We start from the raw sequence: 21,046 nt of genomic DNA, 5'->3' as shown, positions 1-21,046 counted from the left end.
TTTTGTGTTTCCATTACGAAAAAGGACCTGGAATCTGGTACCCGGTACTACTTTTTTGGTATCACCTCCGCTGAGGTTCCAGGACTGGGGACCAGATACTAAAACATGACGTGTACACACTGCAGACCACTGATTGGTCAGACAGTTTTCTCTGTGGCTCGCCGTTTTACAAAAAACAGATGCGGAAGTTGACAGTAAATATAGCGGTACATTAATCCACATGATAACAGCCCAAAACTACACCATGGTCGGTCGAGGAGACTCAGTCTTTGGTGGCCGATGTAAAAATTCAGATGAGACAACACGCAACGAGCAAGTTTATCAGCAATTCTCTGAACAGAAGTGACGCGCCGCATCCAGGTACTGTAAAGTCAGTAGTATCTTGTAATAGAAACGCTCTCCAGGAATACCGAGTCGAGCTGAGCCGAGCCGAGTCAAGCTGGTTCCACGTAGTGGAAACGCGGCATATGATACATGACCCCGTTCATTGGCCCCTCAATGCAGTGTAGTTTTCCCATACCCTTAGCCAGGCCCGGACTGGCTAATCGGGAGGACCGGGACAATTCCCGGTGGGCCGGTATAATATTTGGGCCGCGAGGGCCGGAGTTCACTTTAAATTAGGGCTGGGTAAAAAAAATCGATTTAATCAATCTAGATCGATCTCATTTTAATTTTGCATAATCGATTAATAGGGGATGGGATCGATTTTCAGAGCAGGACCGGGAGTATCCAGAACCGCAGGTGGCTCCGTCTTGCGAACCCTGGGGAAGACTTGGTCTCGCTCGCGAAAAAGACGCGGGGGGGAACCCCCCCCCCCCCCCCCCCCCCACTGGAGCTCCTCTGGCCTCAAACTCCAACCCGCAGTGTGAAGGAAGTGGCCGCCCGGTGAGTCGCAGAAGCCGGTTGTTCTTGGAATAATAACTTGGATCCATACCATCACCTATGCTGAGTATGGAGTTAAAGGAAGAGGAAAGCGACAATGTCCGACAGCTACGCTACCCCCCGACCAACATTCACGGAGTGCGTGCACGCCCAGCCCCGCTCCGGCCAACAATTACGGAGCCCCCCCCCCCCCCCCCCAGTGAGTAGAAACCTCCAGCCATAAAACAGAATAAAGGTGACGAAGTCCGTTCTTAACCACTTTAAAAACATGGAAATGTTTCTGTCCTGTTGATTATTTAAGAACACATTCAGCAATTTACTGCTGAAATGTCATATTTATTTTCCTTTCTAATATCAATATTGATACCAGTATTGATTGTTGCATGACTGCGATGTTAATAATCAGGTTACATCTCAGAATTGTACTTTGGTATCACTCTGAAACAATCAATTAATACTGAATCGAATCGTATTGAATCGAATCGTGATTAATCGATTCAGAACCTATTAGATTTAGTGTCAGAAGCAGAGCCAGGGAGCCAGTAGTGATGAGGGGATTGTTCCTGTCAGGATGGAAGGAAAAGGTGAGCTGTTGGAACAGACTGTGTCAACAAGCAGTAGTTCCAGTAAAACCACTGTCTAGACCCAAACCATAGTACTGGCCTGTTTATTTTTCATCATTAAAAGTGAGACAGTAAATACACAAAGCCCACAGTTAAAAGGCAATAGCATAAAGTAATATTAAATAAACCTGCATATTTAGCCAATGTAAATATCTGAATTGGTTCAGTAAGTCAAAATGTCTGTAGATCTTATTTTTTATTGTGATCCAGGTGCAGGAGAGTCTAGAGAAACTGGAGGAAGTGTGAAAGGGAGAGCAGAGTCTACTGATGACAGAGGAGCAGCTCAGCAGCACAACCCTGAACCACTAATGACACAGATGAAGAGAACATGTAAGGTTAGAATTCCATGATTACTTCCGCCAAGGAGGTTATGTTTTGCCAGGGTTTGTTAGTTTGTTTATTTGTTTGTTTGTTTGTTTGTCTGTCCGTTAGTGTGCAACATAACTCAAAAAGTTATGGACAGATTTGGATGAAATTTTCAGGGTTTGTTGGAAATGGGATAAGGAAGAAATGATTACATTTTGGTGGTGATCGGGGGTGGGGGTGCCCACGGGGGGGGGCCCATTTCCAACAAACCCTGAAAATTTCATCAAAATCTGTCCATAACTTTTGAGTTATGTTGCACACTAACAGACAGACAAACAGACAGACAAACAAACAAACCCTGGCAAAAACATAACCTCCCTGGCGTAGGGGGGGCTACTGATCAGCCTTGGCGGAGGTCTGCGCTCTCCGAGTGCTTCTAGTTTTAATAAGAATTGGTCCGTGATCTAAAGTGGGCCGGTCTGAGGTATGAAACTCCAGGGCTGAAAATGAGTCTCAGTCCGGCCCTGCCCTTAGCAGAGAAACAGCCCCAAAGCATGATGTTACCCCTTCTATGCTTGACAGTGGGGATGGTGTTCTTAAGGTCATAATCAGAATCAGCTATGAGGTTTTTTTATGATTTTTTGTTGATATTCTGTCTCACTCTGTTAAAATATACCTACCATAAAAATTATACACCGTTTCTTTCTTTGTAAGGGGGCAAACTTAAAAAGTCAGCAGGGGATCAAATAATTATTTCCCCCACTGTAGAACTCCTTTCATATTGCTAATCTGAGGAGTCAGACAAATTTCTATGTGAACATGGAAAAGTGGTTCTTGTTTTACAATTTGGTTGGATGTTGATATTTGAGTTTTAGTTCTCTCTGAGGAAAAAAAAGGTTCACATGGTTATAACTCTTCCTCATAAAACCTGGAAGTAAAACTGTCAAACACAGAATAAATTCGTAATATTTCAAAAAACACTTTTGTCAAAAATTCAAATATCTAAATTTGTCGAAACAGTGAGGAAACTTTGTAGACATTGTCCCAGTGAAGCTACATATAAGTTTCAAATGAATCCGCCAAGTGATTTCGTCAGAGAAGATGTTTGAAGAGATTGCTAACAAAAACGACAAAGATGATGATGATGATGATGATGATGACAACGAACAGTGCCTTCACGATAGCTCATGGCCTAATGGCCAGTGAGCTAAAAATCTGGTCAATCAAATCAAGTCCCTGCTAAATGTCAAGTCAAATGTTTTAGTTTTATTATGTCGCAAAATACTGGTAGTATTCATAGAGATGAACAATATGGTCAAAAAAATTAAATCTAAATTTTATTCGATGTTATGGATATGTCATATTTTTAATAAATTGCTTTCCTCTACATGAACCAAAGACAAAACTTGATTCAAAAAGTTTTTCTTTACTACACCTTTATGCCATAAACCACTGGAGAAACACATTCACGTTTGTTTTTTTACAAGATGCAAACAGGTTGCATTCCTAATCTTTGTTGAGCAAGAGAGGTCTCCAGAGGAAAAACCTCACTGAGGAGGTAGGTGTATCATTGTCAAAGTCTACAAGAGACACCTTATGAATGTAAATATAGAGGGTGAACAACAAGGCGAAAATTACTGGTAACACAACAATAGGACGGACACATTAGAATCTAATAAAAAACACTGAGGGGAAAAAAACCCTGCCCAGTTCTGGAAAAAAAATCTCCGGGAAAATGAAATCAAGATGAACTTGAATTGCAATGATGGTTATAGAAATGTTTGAAGAATAGAGCTATTCTGATCTGGAATAGAGGGAATGCACATACGTCACATCCCCCTGGGCCACGCCCCTCTAAGTCAGACTGAGTGGCAAAAACAAACCGGCTCAACATGGCGGAGCATAGCAGTAACTACAGCAAGACCCAGAAAAATGTGGAATACAACATGAAATTAAAGACAATTACACTCGACATGGATCCATACAACTACCAAACAACAAGTGGTCTATGAACATTGATATGTGGCCGGAAATCACCTATCCTGGCATTTATATGTACCTGATTTCAACGCCTGGAAAATACCCAATGCAAAGCCTGAAAGCATACAAAAGTCAAAGAGTTGTTGACACCCTCGTCATTGTTAATTAGAGGATTACAGCTGGTGAGTCCTTTCAATTCAGCATACTATTGTTTTTGAGGTTTTATGCCAGTGCAGACGTATTTTCTTGGCAGTGATTGCCAAGGTAAAGGCCCAGCAGTAGTGCTCACAATTTGCTACTGATTTACTGTAGTTAAACCCTTAGTATTGACCCAAGTGAGTGTATGATCTACTGGTACTTTTGGATATTTAAGTATAGTTAACATCAAATACTTGATACAACACAACTACAACAGCTTTGTGCTAGAGTACCCCCTTATTTGGAAAACTAGGTTAGCCTCAGTTTAAGCTAGTTTACAAATTATGTAGAGCACAAGGTTCAGAATCACACAACTGAAGACAAAAACGTTTCAGTTATGAAATATAGAACTAAATGACAGAGACTAACATTAAGAGCTTTACTAAGAAGTGACGTTGGCCAAAACGATATGTAATTTAAAGTATGATTTTATGCAAGAATATAGCATAAATTAACGTTACCTGACACAAATGGCAACCACAAATCCAGGTTTCGTTGCCTGGATTCCAGTTATTTCTATGATTTGCAGTGATCCATCTGCTTCTTCTGTCTTTGGCTTTAGGTAGCCGGTAAAACGATAGCTCTGAGTGCTTTTTAAACCTATTTGTGCAATCAATGGCACAACAGCTCTTCCCCATTTTTTAAATTGTTCTGAAGTTTTCGCAGTATTCAAGCCAAAGCCGCTACTCATCTCCCTCTTTCTGCCACTCAGTGGACGTAACCGCGGTGACTTCTGCTAGCGGTGACGTCACGTGCATACCCTCTATAGATCCAGATCAGACCATGCCATCTGTCCAACATGGTGTTGACAATGTTATGACATGGGCATGTATGGCTGCCAGTGGAAGTGGGTAACCGATTTTTAATGATAATGTGATGCTGATAGTAACAGCATCACCTGTAACAGGATGAATTGTGAAGTATACAGGACTATCCTCTTTGCTGAAATTCAGACAATTTCCTCAAAACTGATGGGATAGTGAGCAGAAGCAACTCAAGAGCTTTTGAAGGCAAGAAAATGTGATGTTCTTCAGTGGCCAAGTCTGTCTCCTGATCTCAACCCAATAAAGCTGCTTTTCAGTTACTCAAGACTAAAATTGAGTAACAAAAACCCACAAACAAGCAGTTACTGAAGATGACTGTAGTAAAGGCCTAGAAAAGGCCTCACTCTGTCTCCCGTCTCTTTCTCTCTCTCTCTCTCTCTCTCTCTTTTTCTCTTCCTTTACCCTCTCTCTTTAACCCCAACTGGTCAAGGCAGAAAACCATCCTCCGGGAGTCAACGTCTGCTCAAGGTCTCTGCCTGTAAAAGGAAGTTTTTCCTCGCCACTGTCACTAGTCACAAGTGTTTGCTCCTGGAGGATTCTGTTGGGTTCTGTAAATTGGCTTGAGAATCTGGTTTTGACCAGCTCTATATGTAAAGTGTCATGATATAACTTTTGTTATGATTTGGCGCTATATAAATAAAATTTGATTGGCTAGTTGATTGATTGAAAATCATTTCCATGGAAGAAACTCAGTGTTTGGCGATACACACAGGTTCCAGGATTCCTCCAAGTATTAAAAATAGTCCTCAGTTTGCCAATTACTTTTGAGGCTAGGGACTACTTTCAAAATGGTTGTAATTAGACTGAAACACCTAGTCGGCCTCTCTGGTACTGTTTTTAATTGGTTTCAATCCTATCTCACAGAAAATTTTTGGTAAGCATGGATACATGCTCTTCAGCGATCCATGAAATTAGATATGGTGTGCCCCAAGGCTCAATCTTAGGCCCCTTACTTTTTAACCTATATATGCTTCCACTTGGGGATATCATCAGGAGACATGGCATCAACTTTCACAGCTATGCTGATGATACACAGCTGTACACTGCCATGTCTCCTGAAGACACTTGGCCAATAGATGCCCTTTTTAACTGCATTTTAGCTATTAAAACCTGGAGGGCAGAAAACTTCTTACAGCTCAACCAAGGCAAGACTGAAGTTTTAGTTATCAGTCCTGAGGCTATGAGAGAGAAGTACTTACCAAAACTACAAGCATATTCTTTTAACCCATCTGTACAAGTAAAAAAAACCTGGGCATTATCTTTGACTCTGAGCTGAACTTCATCCCACATATTAGATCCACCGTAAAAACAGGTTTCTATCACCTTAAGAACATAGCCAGAGTCCGTCCAGTTCTCTCTCGAGCCAACACTGAGATGCTGATGCATGCTTTTATTTCCAGTAGAACTGACTACTGCAATGCCCTGCTTTCTGGTCTTCCCAAAGATAGAATCTCACAACTCCAACTCCTTCAGAATTCAGCCGCTCAAGTGCTGACGAAGACCAGAAGGCGGGCTCACATTACACCGGTTTTAAAATCACTGCACTGGCTCCCTGTGTGTTCCAGGATCGATTTTAAGGTCCTTTTAATAGTTTTTAAATGTCTTAATGGTCTTGCGCCTTCTTATCTTTTAGACTTGCTTTTACCTTATGAACCCTCGCGGACCCTGAGGTCCTCTGGAACTGGCCTTTTAACAGTTCCAAAAGCTAACACAAAAACTCATGGTGAGGCAGCTTTTCAGCATTATGCTCCTCGCCTATGAAACAGCCTGCTAGGGAACCTCAGGGCCACAGAGAATGTAGATTTTTTTAAAACCAGGCTCAAGACCCATCTCTTTAATTTGGCTTTTAACCAGTGGCGATTTCTCATAGACTGCAAGGGAAGCCCGGCTTCCCCTAAAATTACGAAAATCAAATTGTTAAATATGTACGGTTGTGTTGACATTTTATTGACTACAAATGTGTTAGAACACGTTCATCTCACAGATGAGTTCGTTCAGAATCAGCTTTATCACAAATCAACGGACGCGATGTTGTTCACTTCTCCTCCATTCCCGTTGTGCTGTTTTCTCGTATGATCTCTGCTCAGTGCATTTCTCCGTAGACGCCGGGTGTCTCTGGGCTTCAATGGGACTGAGTGGAACAGTTTTTTTCATTACCTCAAAACTGGACGGTAATTGGATAAATGCCACGATGTTGTCCCGCCCCCGGACGCCGGGCGTCTCTGGGGGTGAATGGAGCTGTGGGCGGAACTCAGCCGGGCTGGATGCCAGAATCCCACGTGCTGATTGGAGGATCAGTCAAAAGGCTAAATCCCGTTGATTGACAGCTGTTTTCAGATCACCTCCACTGACACGGTTCAGTTTAATACCGTCGCGCATTCTGCTGTGAAATCAGAGAGAAACCACAACGAAACTACTCGTTCATTTCTTGCACTGTAAATAAAACACACTCATTGTACTTCCTTGTTTCAATTTAACATAATTTCAACGTTTTCTTGTTTCAGTTACATAATTTAATCATTTCTTGTTCGAGTTTAATATCGTTTTGTAGATACTTAAATCAATCAAACTGTCGGCTAGGTCGGAGTGAAAGGAGCATCTCTAGTTTAAAAAGGCTGAAGTCTTACACCCACAACACAATGGGCCAAGGCAATCTAAGCAGCCCTAGCTCTGCTGGATATTCAGAGGACACTGGTCCAGTCCCTGGAAAAGATGCCTACTGGTACGATAAGATCACTGACCATTTTCTTAAAAAGGAACGGAGGGCCGAATGTATGTTTAAATAACTTGACTTTTTTTTTTTTTTTTTTTTGATGTAAGCCAACAGTGAGCTTCCCTGTCTGAAAGACGAGCAGCCGCCACTGCTTTTAACTAATGCCTCTGTTTTATCCACTCTAAGGTTTTATAGTTTTATATATATATGTATATATATATATATATATATATATATATACATACAGGGTGGGGAAGCAAAATTTACAATGAACATTTAGTTGTTTTTTCTCAGCTGGCAGTACGTCAATTGTTTTGAAACCAAACATATATTGATGTCATAATCATAGCTGACACTATTATCCATACCTTTTCAGAAACTTTTGCCCATATGAGTAATCAGGAAAGCAAACATCAAAGAGTGTGTGATTTGCTGAATGCACTCGTCACACCAAAGGAGATTTCAAAAATAGTTGGAGTGTCCATAAAAACTGTTTATAATGTAAAGAAGAGAATGACTATGAGCAAAACTATTACGAGAAAGTCTGGAAGATACTATTAAAGAAGAATGGGAGAAGTTGTCACCCGAATATTTGAGGAACACTTGCGCAAGTTTCAGGAAGCGTGTGAAGGCAGTTATTGAGAAAGAAGGAGGACACATAGAATAAAAACATTTTCTATTATGTCAATTTTCTTGTGGCAAATAAACTCTCATTTCAATAAACTAATTGGTCATACACTGTCTTTCAATCCCTGCCTCAAAATATTGTAAATTTTGCTTCCCCACCCTGTATGTATATATATATATATATATATATATATATATATATATATATATATATATATATATATTTATATTTATATAAACATATATAAAAACATATATATATATGTTTTTATATATGTTTATATAAATATATATATATATATATATATATATATATATATATATATATATATATAAACATATATAAAAACATATATATATATGTTTTTATATATGTTTATATAAATATAAATATATATATATATATATATATATATATATATATATATATATATATATATATATATATATATATATATATATATATATATAAGGCCTGTAACGGTACACAAAATTTTCGGTTTGGTACGTTTTCGGTTTTCAAAGCCACGGTTCGGTTTTTTCGATTCAGTACGGGAAGAAAGAAAACCCCTCGAAATGTCTATTAATGTATTAATGAATGTTTTAACATTTTCCCCCAAATTTTTGGAGACAACAGAATATAGAAAAACAGGAATAATATAATTTTGCTGCTATAAATCAAATAGAAAATAAAATAAATTATTAATATTACTAAATGTATTTTAAACATTAGTATTGCACTTTTCCCTGAAAGGTAGTTTCGAACAAACAAGAAAAATCTAATCACAGTTCTGTCAGTTCACATTCTGCATACAAATAACAAAAAAATTCCACATGAAGTGCAACATTAACAAGAGGACAAACTGGTATTCTGTTTAAACAAACTGAAGAGAAACATTGACAACACAATGAACCAAATTATTTATTTTAGGACAGACAACAAACTGTTTAGGACACTGTCTATTTGTATGTGCCTGTGTCCACAGGGGATTTTTTTTTTTTTTTGTTGGAGCCGGGGGGTTGGGGGGGTGTGCAGTTATATACCTGGGGGTGCAGTCTATAACTAACGTAAAGAACGCTGTCGTGAAACAAAAGTGAAACTTTACATACTTTCAACGTTCTATTTATTGCTCTATTATACAGCGTGCGTGATAGACAGACAAACAAACAGACAGACAGAGCTAGTGTAAGTGTTTTAGAACTACTGTAGTTCATAGGGGCCAAACAACGTCCATCTTATTAACGTCTGTTTCCTCATTGCTGTCTTTCACCTGAACCTGAACAGATCCAAATTGGACTGTACTGATGATGGAGGGTCTCCAGTCTCTTCCTTCCAGGTTCACATCATATTTGTTGTTGTTGTTGTTGTTTTTTTGTTGGTTTTTTTTAAAATCTTATATCAGCTGCTATTTGGTATTTCGGGTCAATGTGTGCGTCCTTCAATATGTCCGTGTGAAACTTGCGCTAACTTAAAGTTCTGCATCGAACGACGTCTTTCGTTCCTTTTTCTTTTTCTCACCATACTGTGCCGTTTCGGTACAGCTGTGTACTGAACCGAACAGGTGTGTACTGAAACGGTTCGGTTTGGTACATGTACCATTACAGGTCTAATACATTTATCTTAAGTTTCTAATACATATATCTTAAGTTTCTTTTAACCAATGCTTCTGTTTTACTATTTTAATGTTTAATGTTTATATTATATTTATATTTATGTCTTACATTTAGATTCTTTTAATCAGTTCTTTTATGTCTTTTTAGTGTTTCTTATCTATATTTTCCAGTGTTTCATCAGAGGGAGCCCTCCATGCCGGGGGGGGCTGTGGACTCTGGTGGCTGTGGCGCCTTCTTTCACTGGGGTCTGCTCCTTTCTGGTGGGTGGGGGTTGGCCCTCTCCCACTGGTTGGGATGCGGTGCTGTGTCACTGGCGCCTGGTTGCCGGGATCGGCGGCTGCCTCCTGGTGCGGATGGCTCCCTGAGACAGCGCCTCCTCTTTTACTCTTTTACTTTTACTTTCTGGTCCTCTTGTGCTCAGTTTTTTTTTTTTAAGTATGTATGTGCTTGTGGGTGTGCGTGTGTGTGTGTGTCCGGTTGGGTGGGTGGGTGGTGGTACTGATTTTTAAACTTATATGTAAAGCACTTTGTGCTACACTCTTCATGTATGAAAAGTGCTATATAAATAAAGACTGATTGATTGATTGATAATTCCAAAATGGTTAATCAATCACTTTTGTTAAACTCCTTGAATTAAAGCTCCAAGTCCACATTTATTTCAGATCCACTGTGGTAGTGGTGTACTGAGGCTACATTACAAAATGTGTGTCACTGTCCAAATACTTAGGAACCTGATTGTAGTTCTCAAGTCCTAATTGTGACTTGTAACAGTGTAAGGGGTGTGTTGTTCTATATTATTTTTACACATAATGCTGAATTTGCACATTGCACCTCTGTTTTTAACCAATGTTATAATACATTGCACTTTTATGTCACTTATTTACTTTTATTCTGGATGTTTGTTATTCTTATTGTTGTGTGAGTGGTATTTGTCTGTGCAGCGGACGCCTCTGTCCAAGACAAATTTCTCCCAAGGGAGACTAATAAAGACACCTTAGGCCCTTTCCCACCAAAAGGCCCAGGAACTTTATTACCAGGAACTTATTTACCAGGAACTTTTTGGGGTAAAAGAGTTCCTGGTAACTGCATTTCCACCGCACCCGAAAGTTCAGGGTAATTTATTCAAATCAGGTTGATGATGTATGAGGGAGCAGTAACAGAACCTGTAGTCCAGTTCATGTGCATTCACAAACTAACCTCTAGTTCAATAAAATGACAAAGTACTTAAGTGGACAGTTTGGGTTTAACATTTTACTGGTTGTTGAATCACTTAATCCATCTGGAATACATTTTAAATGAAGTTAACCATAATTACATATCCTTAATTTGTATTTAAAAATGGTACAACATGTATTTTCAACTTCTCATTCCTTAAACTAAATCACATCAACTTTATGTGTGATGGATGGTTCTGTTTCATTTCTATTGTTTATAGATATGATAGTCCAAGTTCAACCCTAAAGTCAGACAGATTTACTCAAATGCCTGCATTTAATTCAACTGCATATTACTGATAAAAGTACTTATACTCATATTTTGATGCCTTGTAAATGAACAGACAGTATTAGGTTAGATTTTTTTATTAAAATTTGAAACAAAACAAGGTGCCTTGAGATTAAAAGGGAAATAAACATGTGTGAAAGGTTCAGGCTTTTGGACCAGGGTCTGGTCCAGCTAGTCCAGGACAGTCGGTCTGGAACTCCATGGTCCTGGTCCCTTTTTCACTTTCCTACAGGAAAAGTAATAAAAATGCATAAATGAATAACAGAACACATGATGACAGATTCCTACCAGTGTGATGTGACATGTCAAATCTCTTACCTGGGCCGTTGTAAGCAGCAGTAGGTGATGGACGAGGACACAAACGAGCCACAGGTTCAGAAAAAGAGGCAAGTCCGTCCAGTCCATTTCAGGTGGAAATCACAAACATACAGAATAAATCAGTGTTCAGCTCACAGCGACAACACGAATACATCCAGTTCTCTGATTTAGGTTTAGTGTCAGACTGTTGACCAGTTAGTATTAGCATTAGCATTAGTATTAGGTTAACCGGACTTCACTTCTGACTAAACAGCTGATGCCTCTGACTACTGTTACAGCATGGAACCAACTAAACAGTGAATATTTCTGTCATATACATACCATTGGTTTGTTCGACAGTCAGATCCACTGCGACCGTTGTGGTCCTTTAGTTTCTTTCAATCCTGCATAAATTTCTTCGGCTTTTCTCGTATTTCTTTAGGCTTGTGTCTTATATTTGGCTCCGACAGCTTTTACTCGCTCATTTCATGTCGGCGATTCAAAGTCTGTCTGAATTTCCTCGTCGTCCGTCCACTTGTTGTAGCTTCTCTTTTGGTCCATTTTCCGAATTATCAAAATACAAAGCTTGTGGAAATTAAATGAGTTAAATATTGGCGGTGAACAGAATGCGGAAATGCTGCCAGTCTAGTCCACCACTCAGCGTTCTGCAGCACACAACTCCGCCCCTTAAAGATCCTGGTAATCTGGAAAGTACTACCTCTGTACCAGGAACTTCTTCGGGGTAAATTCGGGGCCGGGGGAGGGTCAGTTACCAGGGTAATTTTCGGTGGAAACGCACCAGGAACTTTGAAAGTTCGGGGTAATACAGAAAGTTCCTGCAAAAGTTCCTGCAAAAGTTCCTGCGGTGGGAAAGGGCCTCTTGACGACCTTGAAGTCTTATTTAATTCAAGTCATGTGCTAAAGATCCTGTGGACTAAATCATCTTCTGAAGTGAAGGAAACACTAGAAAGAAGCATAAATAAGTAAACGTGCTGGTAGCATTTGAGCACAACAACAAATAATAAATAAACTCAAAAATAAACTTATGGATCACCAGGAAAAGCTGGTTGGGGTAATATGTAACTATATTCTGAGCTGTTTTACATTGTGTGACGCCCTCTGTTAATGATGCCTCCTTCACTAGAATGGTTCCGCTCGAAACCTGTGGAACCGTGGGCTGGTTCACCAGAGGCACCGAGGTTCTAATCTGGTGGAAAAAGGCCATGAGTCCCTGCACATAAATGAAAGGCCTGCTCATGAATAAAGCATTCTTGGCTATAGCTCAAACCACTCAGCGATGACACAGCACAGATCCAAAAACTGCCCTGGGAGAACATCAGAGGTAAAAGTGAACATTGATATCCTACTCATGCATATCAAAGCAGTTTGCAGCTTAAGAAGCCTATCAGAGGAGATTGGTTTACAAAGCTTGGACAAGCATTTGTTCGGTGGTTTGTGTGATATCGGCTTAGTGCATCCTGGTGTCAATAAATGAACAACAAAGGCAGAGCAGGCGGGAGGCTTTGCAACTGTGAAGTGCTGTAGGAATATCTGGTCATGTGGCCTGATGGGGCCACTGAAATATTAGAAAGAAAAATTACAATCCAGTGTTCAGACTCCTTTAACCCGCTGTTAAAACCAGTCACTGCTGTCTAATTACTAGTCTTCACCTGAAGACTTTTCAAAAAACCAGGACTGGGCTCAGGATTACTGCCCGTGAACTGTAGATCATTTTCATTATAAACTGTGTGTTTATCTTTTATCTCAATAGCAACTGGTTTGATGACAAATTATCATGTTATAAAAATGTGAGAATGATCCCATCATAATATGATCACTACACATTAACTCGTGTTTAATGTTATTACTTTCATACTGTAATGTAAAACTTTCATGTAATACAGTGATAAATGCCTATCTTGTAAGAACATGAAACTCATACTTATGTAAAAAAGTTCCTGGAGAACAGATAAATACAAGAATATAGATTATTACCTCCGCCAAGGAGGTTATGTTTTTGCCAGGGTTTGTTTGTTTGTTTGTCTGTCTGTTTGTCTGTCCGTTAGTGTGCGACATAACTCAAAAAGTTATCAGTTTTCAGGGTTTGTTGGAAATGAGATAAGGAAGAAATGATTAAATTTTGGTGGTGATCGGGGGTGGGGGGGCCCACGGGGGGGCCCATTTCCAACAAACCCTGAAAATTTCATCAAAATCTGTCCATAACTTTTTGAGTTATGTTGCACACTAACGGACAGACAAACAGACAGACAGACAAACAAACAAACAAACCCTGGCAAAAACATAACCTCCTTGGCGTGGGGGGGGCCCACGGGGGGGCCACTGATCAGCCTTGGCGGAGGTCTGCGCTCTCCGAGTGCTTCTAGTTTAGACTTTAATGGTATTGTGTAGGTTCCATTTACATAAAAGATATTGATGTTGATGTCTTAAATGCCATTTAAAACTATATAATTGACACTGATTAGTCAATAATGTGACATGACTCTCATCCTGTGCCTCTCAAGTTTGGCCTCTGATGGTTCTGTGTAATTTGTGAAGTTCACTTACTCTACATCAGTGATTCTCAACTGGTGGGTCATGAACCATAAGTGGGTCGCAAACCTGTTTTCAGTGGGTCGCAGGCCTTTGGGCAAAAAACTAATGTTGAGAAATCAATCCTATGCTTTATTTTTTATGGACGTGAGCGACATCCATTCACACTCCCCAACAGTACAGTAGGTGGTGGTAATGCACTGTAATGCTAATTAACACCATACATTTCACAGCATAAAGAAAATCCAAAAGTTTCCATTCAAATCATTGCAGAACTCAGATATGACAATGACTACATCAGATATGGTTTTACCTATATTGAGGACAAAAACCTCAGTGTGTTTATTTCTTCAATAAGTGACATTGTTAACTGAGTGCACATTTTTAGTTTTAGTTAAAATGTGTCTGATTAAGTGTTAAAGGGAATATTTCCATATTTAGCTTCACCACCTTCTTGCCAGTTTGGTTTATCATTAAGCTTGTCTGTGTTGGCATACTGTGATATTCTGTTAGGTTCAAAACACATCATCTTCAGGTTCAAAACACATCTTTTTATTAAATGAATTTGAGACGTTTAACTGTTATCAATTTGGGTCACAGCTTGTCATTGAGGGGTGATCGTGGGTCCTGAAGCCAGACCAGTTGAGGACCACTGCTCCACTGATACTTTACATGACTACACCATGATACATGAAGGTTTTATGTTTTTGTATTTTTATGTATGATGATACAGGTGAGGGCGACACAATGGTGCAGTGGATAGCACTCGTGCCTCACAGCAAGAAGGTCCTGGGTTCGATTCCAATCGATGGGGGTGAGACCTTTCTGTGTGGAGTTTGCATTTTGTCTGCATGGGTTCTCTTTGGGTTCTCCGGCTTCCTCCCACCATCCAAAGACATGCACTGATAGGTTAATCTAAATTGCCCATAGGTGTGAATGTGAGAGTGATTGTTTGTCTCTATATGCCAGCCCTGCGATAAACTGGCAACTTGTACAGGGTGTACCTCGCCTTTGCCCATAAGTAGCTGGGACAGGCTCCAAGCGACCCCTATGACCCTAGTGAGGATAAAGCGGATTCAGAAAATGAATGAATGATACAGTTGACTGAACAGAAGGAAGAATGAGTCCCATCAGCTCCAGGTTTGCTTGTTTGTTTTTAATCAGCTGGATTCAGCTGGTGGATCAGGAAACTCTGAGGACGATCTGTAGAGATCTGTTGGAGGGATAAATCCCTGATATTTCCTACATCTCTTTCTTTCTTCTGTTCAGCCCCATGCATCTTAAAATCATCCTCAGTGTGAACAAAAAAAATCACAGTATCATCCACCAACTTCGAAAAACAGCAGCACCTCACCATGGATCACATAAAACAAAGAAACAACATAAATGATAATTAGTCCTCTTTTTTCTGTTCTCCAGACACCACTTCCTTAAGCACAAGTGGCACATTTTTACAATATAGGCATTTATCACAATTTAACACAGTCTTCATGTTACAACAGAAAAACATATCCAACAAGTGGTGCCAGGCACAACAAACCCCGCCCCTCACACATATTGTAGCTTATTTTGGCATCAATCCAATTGATGTCATCATGTCTATGTGCGTGCTGATGTCAGTATATCAATTGCCTCTATATATGTGCCAAGTGTAAAGTAAATTGAAACAAATTAATGTTTTTATAGACATTTGAATTTTCACCCATTTTAAGTAAATGGGAGAACAAAAAGCAATTAAAAAATTTATAAAAAAATGTGAACTTTGACCTACTTTTCCCAAAATGTAACCGCATCTATTGTGGGTCACTGGCAATCTATAAACCCAGTTTGGTATGAATTCAGTCAATAGTTTTCCTGCTACAGATGTGAAATATCACCCCTTATAAGTAAATGGGGAAAAAAGATTCTAAAAATTCATTAAAAAAAATTCAAACTTTGACCTACTTTTCCCAAAATGTAATGACATGTTTTCTGGGTCCCTGGCAAACTATAAACCCAATTTGGTAATAATTCAACCAATAGTTTTGCTACTAGATTGTTAGCAAACAAACAAACAAATGAACCAAACCAAACCAAAACCAGTTGAGTACTTGCAGCTGACGTCACTGGTCATGTGATTGTTGTTTCCACCGCCATATTGGTAGGCACACTATCTGGATCCAGAAAGTCAGAACTGTTGCTTTATATCGTGTTTTCCTTTGGACTCATGTTTGCGTGTTTTGTTATTTGCAAGTATGTCTGCTTGTGATAAAGGCACCATAGATGAGTTTCAATGTTTACTAACAATAGTGATGCACACGCAAGTCGGAGGCAAAAACACGAGTACCAGCTACCAGCCGGCTCACATCAGCCGCGTACACCTCCAGGCTCTCCCCCGGAACTCATGAACGAGCCAATATGTTAGCTCTCAAACGGTCCATTAACTGTCTCTGGCCAAAGCCGATCCCACCTTCTCTTTCATGACCGCATAATTTGACTTGACCGCATCGGGAAGGCTGTCCCATAGTAGAAAAGCAGACTTGCATAGACAGGTGGGGAGTATTGTCACCAGCTCCCTGTTGAACTCACCGGTGTCGCCCGCCGTAGCTCCGATTGCCACTTGCATCTGCCTCACCTAACTGAGGAACCTTTGGCTGCCATCGCCAGCAAAGGGAGCAGGTAGATCCACAATCACTCTCTCTCTATAGGGTGATAGGTCAGGGGAAGCCCTCCTGGTTGGTTTAAAGGGGTCTTCATCACCGTACCACATGATGACAATTCTTTTTTTCTACGCCGCTAAACACAGCAGGCACGCAGGCTAACTATACTGAGAAGCTACATTAACTGCGGTAATAACTATAAACAGCGGTTGGCAGAACAGAACCACTGCTGCCACCAATGTAACAGAGCGGTCTTTCTGCCTAATTTATAATTGGTGAAAGCTAAGTAATAAACGACACACAGGAGTTTAGCAGGTCCATCGTTTAACACGTTGTACGATCCAAGGAAAGCTTGCCTACCAATATGGCATTGTAAACAGCAAACCACGTGATCACGTGACATACGTGCAAAACCTCAATACCCCTTGCCTCCCCTTTGGTGGGCAGGGTAATAACAAGATACATTTGATAAGTTCTGACCATAAATAAAAGTTTAAAAACCCTATATAACCACATTTTACACTTTTGGTCTTGCTTAAACTCAGATTTTGATTTAATTAAACTGAAATGAAATAAAATCAAACTAAAAAAAAAACCAAAAAACTGTAAAGCATTGAGAGTCTGGCTTGAGAGTGTGGCTTCTACAAGCTCTATATGTAAAGTGTCATGAGATAACTTTTGTTGTGATTTGGCACTATATAAATAAAATTTGATTGATTGATTGATTGATTGACTGATTGATTAAACCATGAAATCTCAACTTACCTCCCCTTATCATTGACTATCTGCTATCAAATTGGTCTGTATGTGGAACCTGAACTAAAATGATTTTGACACCTTTGATTGTTAATATCTTCAGTGTAATGTTTGCATTTCACAAATTCATCCTTGCCTTTGGTGGGCCAGTTTTGGCCCAGGGGCTGTATGTTTGACACCCCAGGTTTACATGGTCACTTGAATAATCTGATAACTCCAGAAATCAAATAATGATCTAAGTATTAGTGCATCTAAACAGGCTCACTGATGTCTATTTTGGCTCCTCCTGGTTTGCAGCATCTTGATTTGCTGCATTAAACCCACCTCTCCTCTGGTACATGGAAAGGCTCCTGAATACTTCGAGGTGCAAGTCGCCCTGCTCTTCCCGATGGGCCACCCCTCTGCCAAACCAAACGCCTCCTTACAGTCCTTGGCAAAATACCTGAGGGTCTTCCATGTGTGGCCGTGATCCTGGGAGCGTTCCAGGACCATCGCAGTAGGGCGCGGAGAGCGGAACACCACAATGAGGTGGGTGAAGAGGAACTCTGTCTCCAGGTCCAGCTGCAGTACCTCCTCTTTCACCCCCCCCGCAGACTGCCACCATGTGTCAGGGAAGCGGAAAGAGGAGTCACTCATGGCAGACGGAGGGTGAGCCTGGCTGGAAACAGCAGCATTGCACTTGCTGCACTTTGCTGGGGAGCAAGACTCCCTACTGTGAGGGGAAGCCATCTGTTTGTAGATGCAGTAGGGTTCAGAGGAGTTGGAGCCACAGACGGACCGGGTGGTCAGAACTCTGCCCTGGGCCAGGTTCCCCATGCGTGGGTTACAGGCTCGGCCAGAGCATCGGCTCTGCACACCTACAACAAGGGATTCAGAAAATAGAGACGGTGAGACAGGACAATACGGCAGTGAAGTATATAATGTTGCAATATTATTTTTATATATATCATGATCATGTTCCTTTGAGATTAGCAGTGGTGATTAGCGTGAATTTGATTTAATGTTGAGACAGATCTTTTACCAATCCATTGGTATTAAAGGATCGGCATTAATGTGATTGAACTCCTATCTAACAGATCATTTCCAGTTTGTTAATATTAATAATGGATCATCTCAGTGCACTACAGTTATATATGGAGTTCCTCAAGGTTCAGTTCTTGGACCAATACTGTTTCTCTTATGCATGCTTCTTTTAGGTAACTTAATAAGGAAACACTCCATCAACTTTCATCGTTACGCTGATGATACCCAATTATATTTATCTATTAAAGGGGTTATATTTTGTTAAACCCACTTTTATTATATATAACTAGTTATGTCTCAACATTTGCACATATAAGGTCAAGACTTCCAATGAACATTTCTCAGAATACACCGTATTTGTCTGTCAGCAGCAGTGGTGGTAGTCCATACTGAAAATATGTACAAACTTAGAGCCGATGACCTAAAATGTTCAGTTGTTGGTTGGATTAATGAACACAACTCACTACACCGACCTCCAGCCTCTGAACATATACAAACACAAAATATAAACGCAGTTTCTATGAGCAAAATTGCTTTCCGGTTTGATAAATCCCTTTGTGTGTCCTAAATTAATATATTTACGTCTTCTCCTCCCAGCACACGCACAACTGTGTGTAAAGGCCCCATACTGCATATTCATTGTGGCAAACACACTAATTGGATGCAGACACACTATTTTGCACCTTTGAAAGACGCAACCCTTAGTGCGCACTGTTAGTAAATCAGTTTGTATGTTTTTTTGCGCGTGCAATGAGTTTGCACACATTTTAATACACGCAAACCTTTAGTAGATCTGGCCCAGAGTCCTTTATTTCATTTGCAGAGACGTGTGTCATCTTAGTGTAGTGAAGGGAAAACCTATCGGCTTTACTAAGTGTCACCTGTGAATCCCTGACACAAGCGTGTCCACAGCAGGATACATTGTTATTGCACAGAGAAGTGTAATGAAAGCTGGCCATGTAGATCAGCTTGTGCTCCTCCACAAAAACCTGAATATTAAGAAATAACCTAGTAGTACCTTTTTGTTTATATTTTTTTGGAGTCCAGCATGCTCTTTTATTTCTATATTGACATGGTATTTTACTCTTTTTTTTCTATATTCACATGGGCATTTTATTCTTATTTCTATATTCACATGGGTATTTTACATGGGTATGTAAAATGGTGTGGTGACACGGTGGTGCAGTGGTTAGCACTCGTGCCTCACAGCAAGAAGGTCCTGGGTTCGATTCCAACACCAGTCGACAGAGGGTGGGACCTTTCTGTGTGGAGTTTGCATGTTCTCCGCGTGGGTTCTCTCCGGGTACTCCGGCTTCCTCCCACCATCCAAAGACATGCGCTGATAGGTTAATTGGTTAATCTAAATTGCTCATAGGTGTGAATGTGAGAGTGATTGTTTGTCTCTATATGTCAGCCCTGCGATGAACTGGCGACTTGTCCAGAGTGTACCCCGCCTTCGCCCTTAAGTAGCTGGGATAGGCTCCAAGCGACCCCCGTAACCCTAGTGAGGATAAAGCGGGTTCAGAAAATGAATGAATGTAAAATGGTAAAATACCCATGGGTTACAGTTCGATCGATCGATCGATCGATCAATCGATATAGATATACGACAGGACAGGTTAGCTAGGGGGTGGTTTCACCATCATCCCCAAAAATCGAGATTGGGTACCAAGCCCCAAAAACAGACAGAGTGAACACAAGGAAAGCTGACCTGAGAGAGAGAATCATGAAGTCCTGGGGAAACTCAACTACCTCCTGCTTGCCATGGCTAAACAACAAAGTATCAGACCAGTCTCTGCTGGAGGATTTGAACACCACACTGCTAACTATCCCTACCACTACCATCATTGAGACCAATCAGCCAATGTATGCAGCAGCAGCAACAGTCATCCTGAAGATGCTTGGCTACAAGATGAACAGCATGATTAGTCAGAAAGAACTAATTGCCCCATGGAGGAGAAGGCAAGAGGCAAAGATCATGGCAGTACAGAGAGAAGTCAGCCTCCTAACAGAACTAAGCAGAGGTGTGAATCTAAGGAAAGAGCTGCCCAGGAAATATAACAAACTATCCACAACTGAGGCACTGGAGACTGCTAAGCAAAGGCTCACCGCTCTAGCTACCTGCCTAAAGAGGTATACAATAGAAGTAGAGGGAAGGAAAATAAACAAGTTGTTCTCCACCAACCCAGCTAAGGTCTACTCTCAATGGCAGGGTAACAAGGTGACAACAAACCCACCCAGGGCTGAGACTGAGCAATACTGGAAGAGTTTCTGGAGAAAGAGGCAACACATAACACTAACGTCCAATGGCTGATAGACTTGCAGGCAGAGCACAGCCAACTTCCAGAACAAGATCCAGTAGTCCTCACCCTCGATAGATTGATCGATTGATCGATCAATAGATAGATCGATAGATAGCTAGATATAGAGAAAGTCTCTCTCTTTCACTCACAGAGAGAGTACCGAAATGGCAGAGTATGTTGAGAAATAGATAAAGTAACGAAAATGGTT

At 40.5% G+C, this 21,046-nt stretch overlaps 1 pseudogene; it reads right to left on the bottom strand.

Annotated features, from left to right (window-relative positions):
* The window catches only part of LOC115421605 (netrin-4-like), a 58,357-nt pseudogene that overhangs the window by 22,975 nt on the left and 14,336 nt on the right, over positions 1 to 21,046 (bottom strand).

The sequence above is a fragment of the Sphaeramia orbicularis genome, chromosome 6, assembly GCF_902148855.1.
Source record: "Sphaeramia orbicularis chromosome 6, fSphaOr1.1, whole genome shotgun sequence".
Lineage (NCBI taxonomy): Eukaryota > Metazoa > Chordata > Actinopteri > Kurtiformes > Apogonidae > Sphaeramia > Sphaeramia orbicularis.
This window is presented reverse-complemented; position numbering and strand designations above follow the sequence as displayed.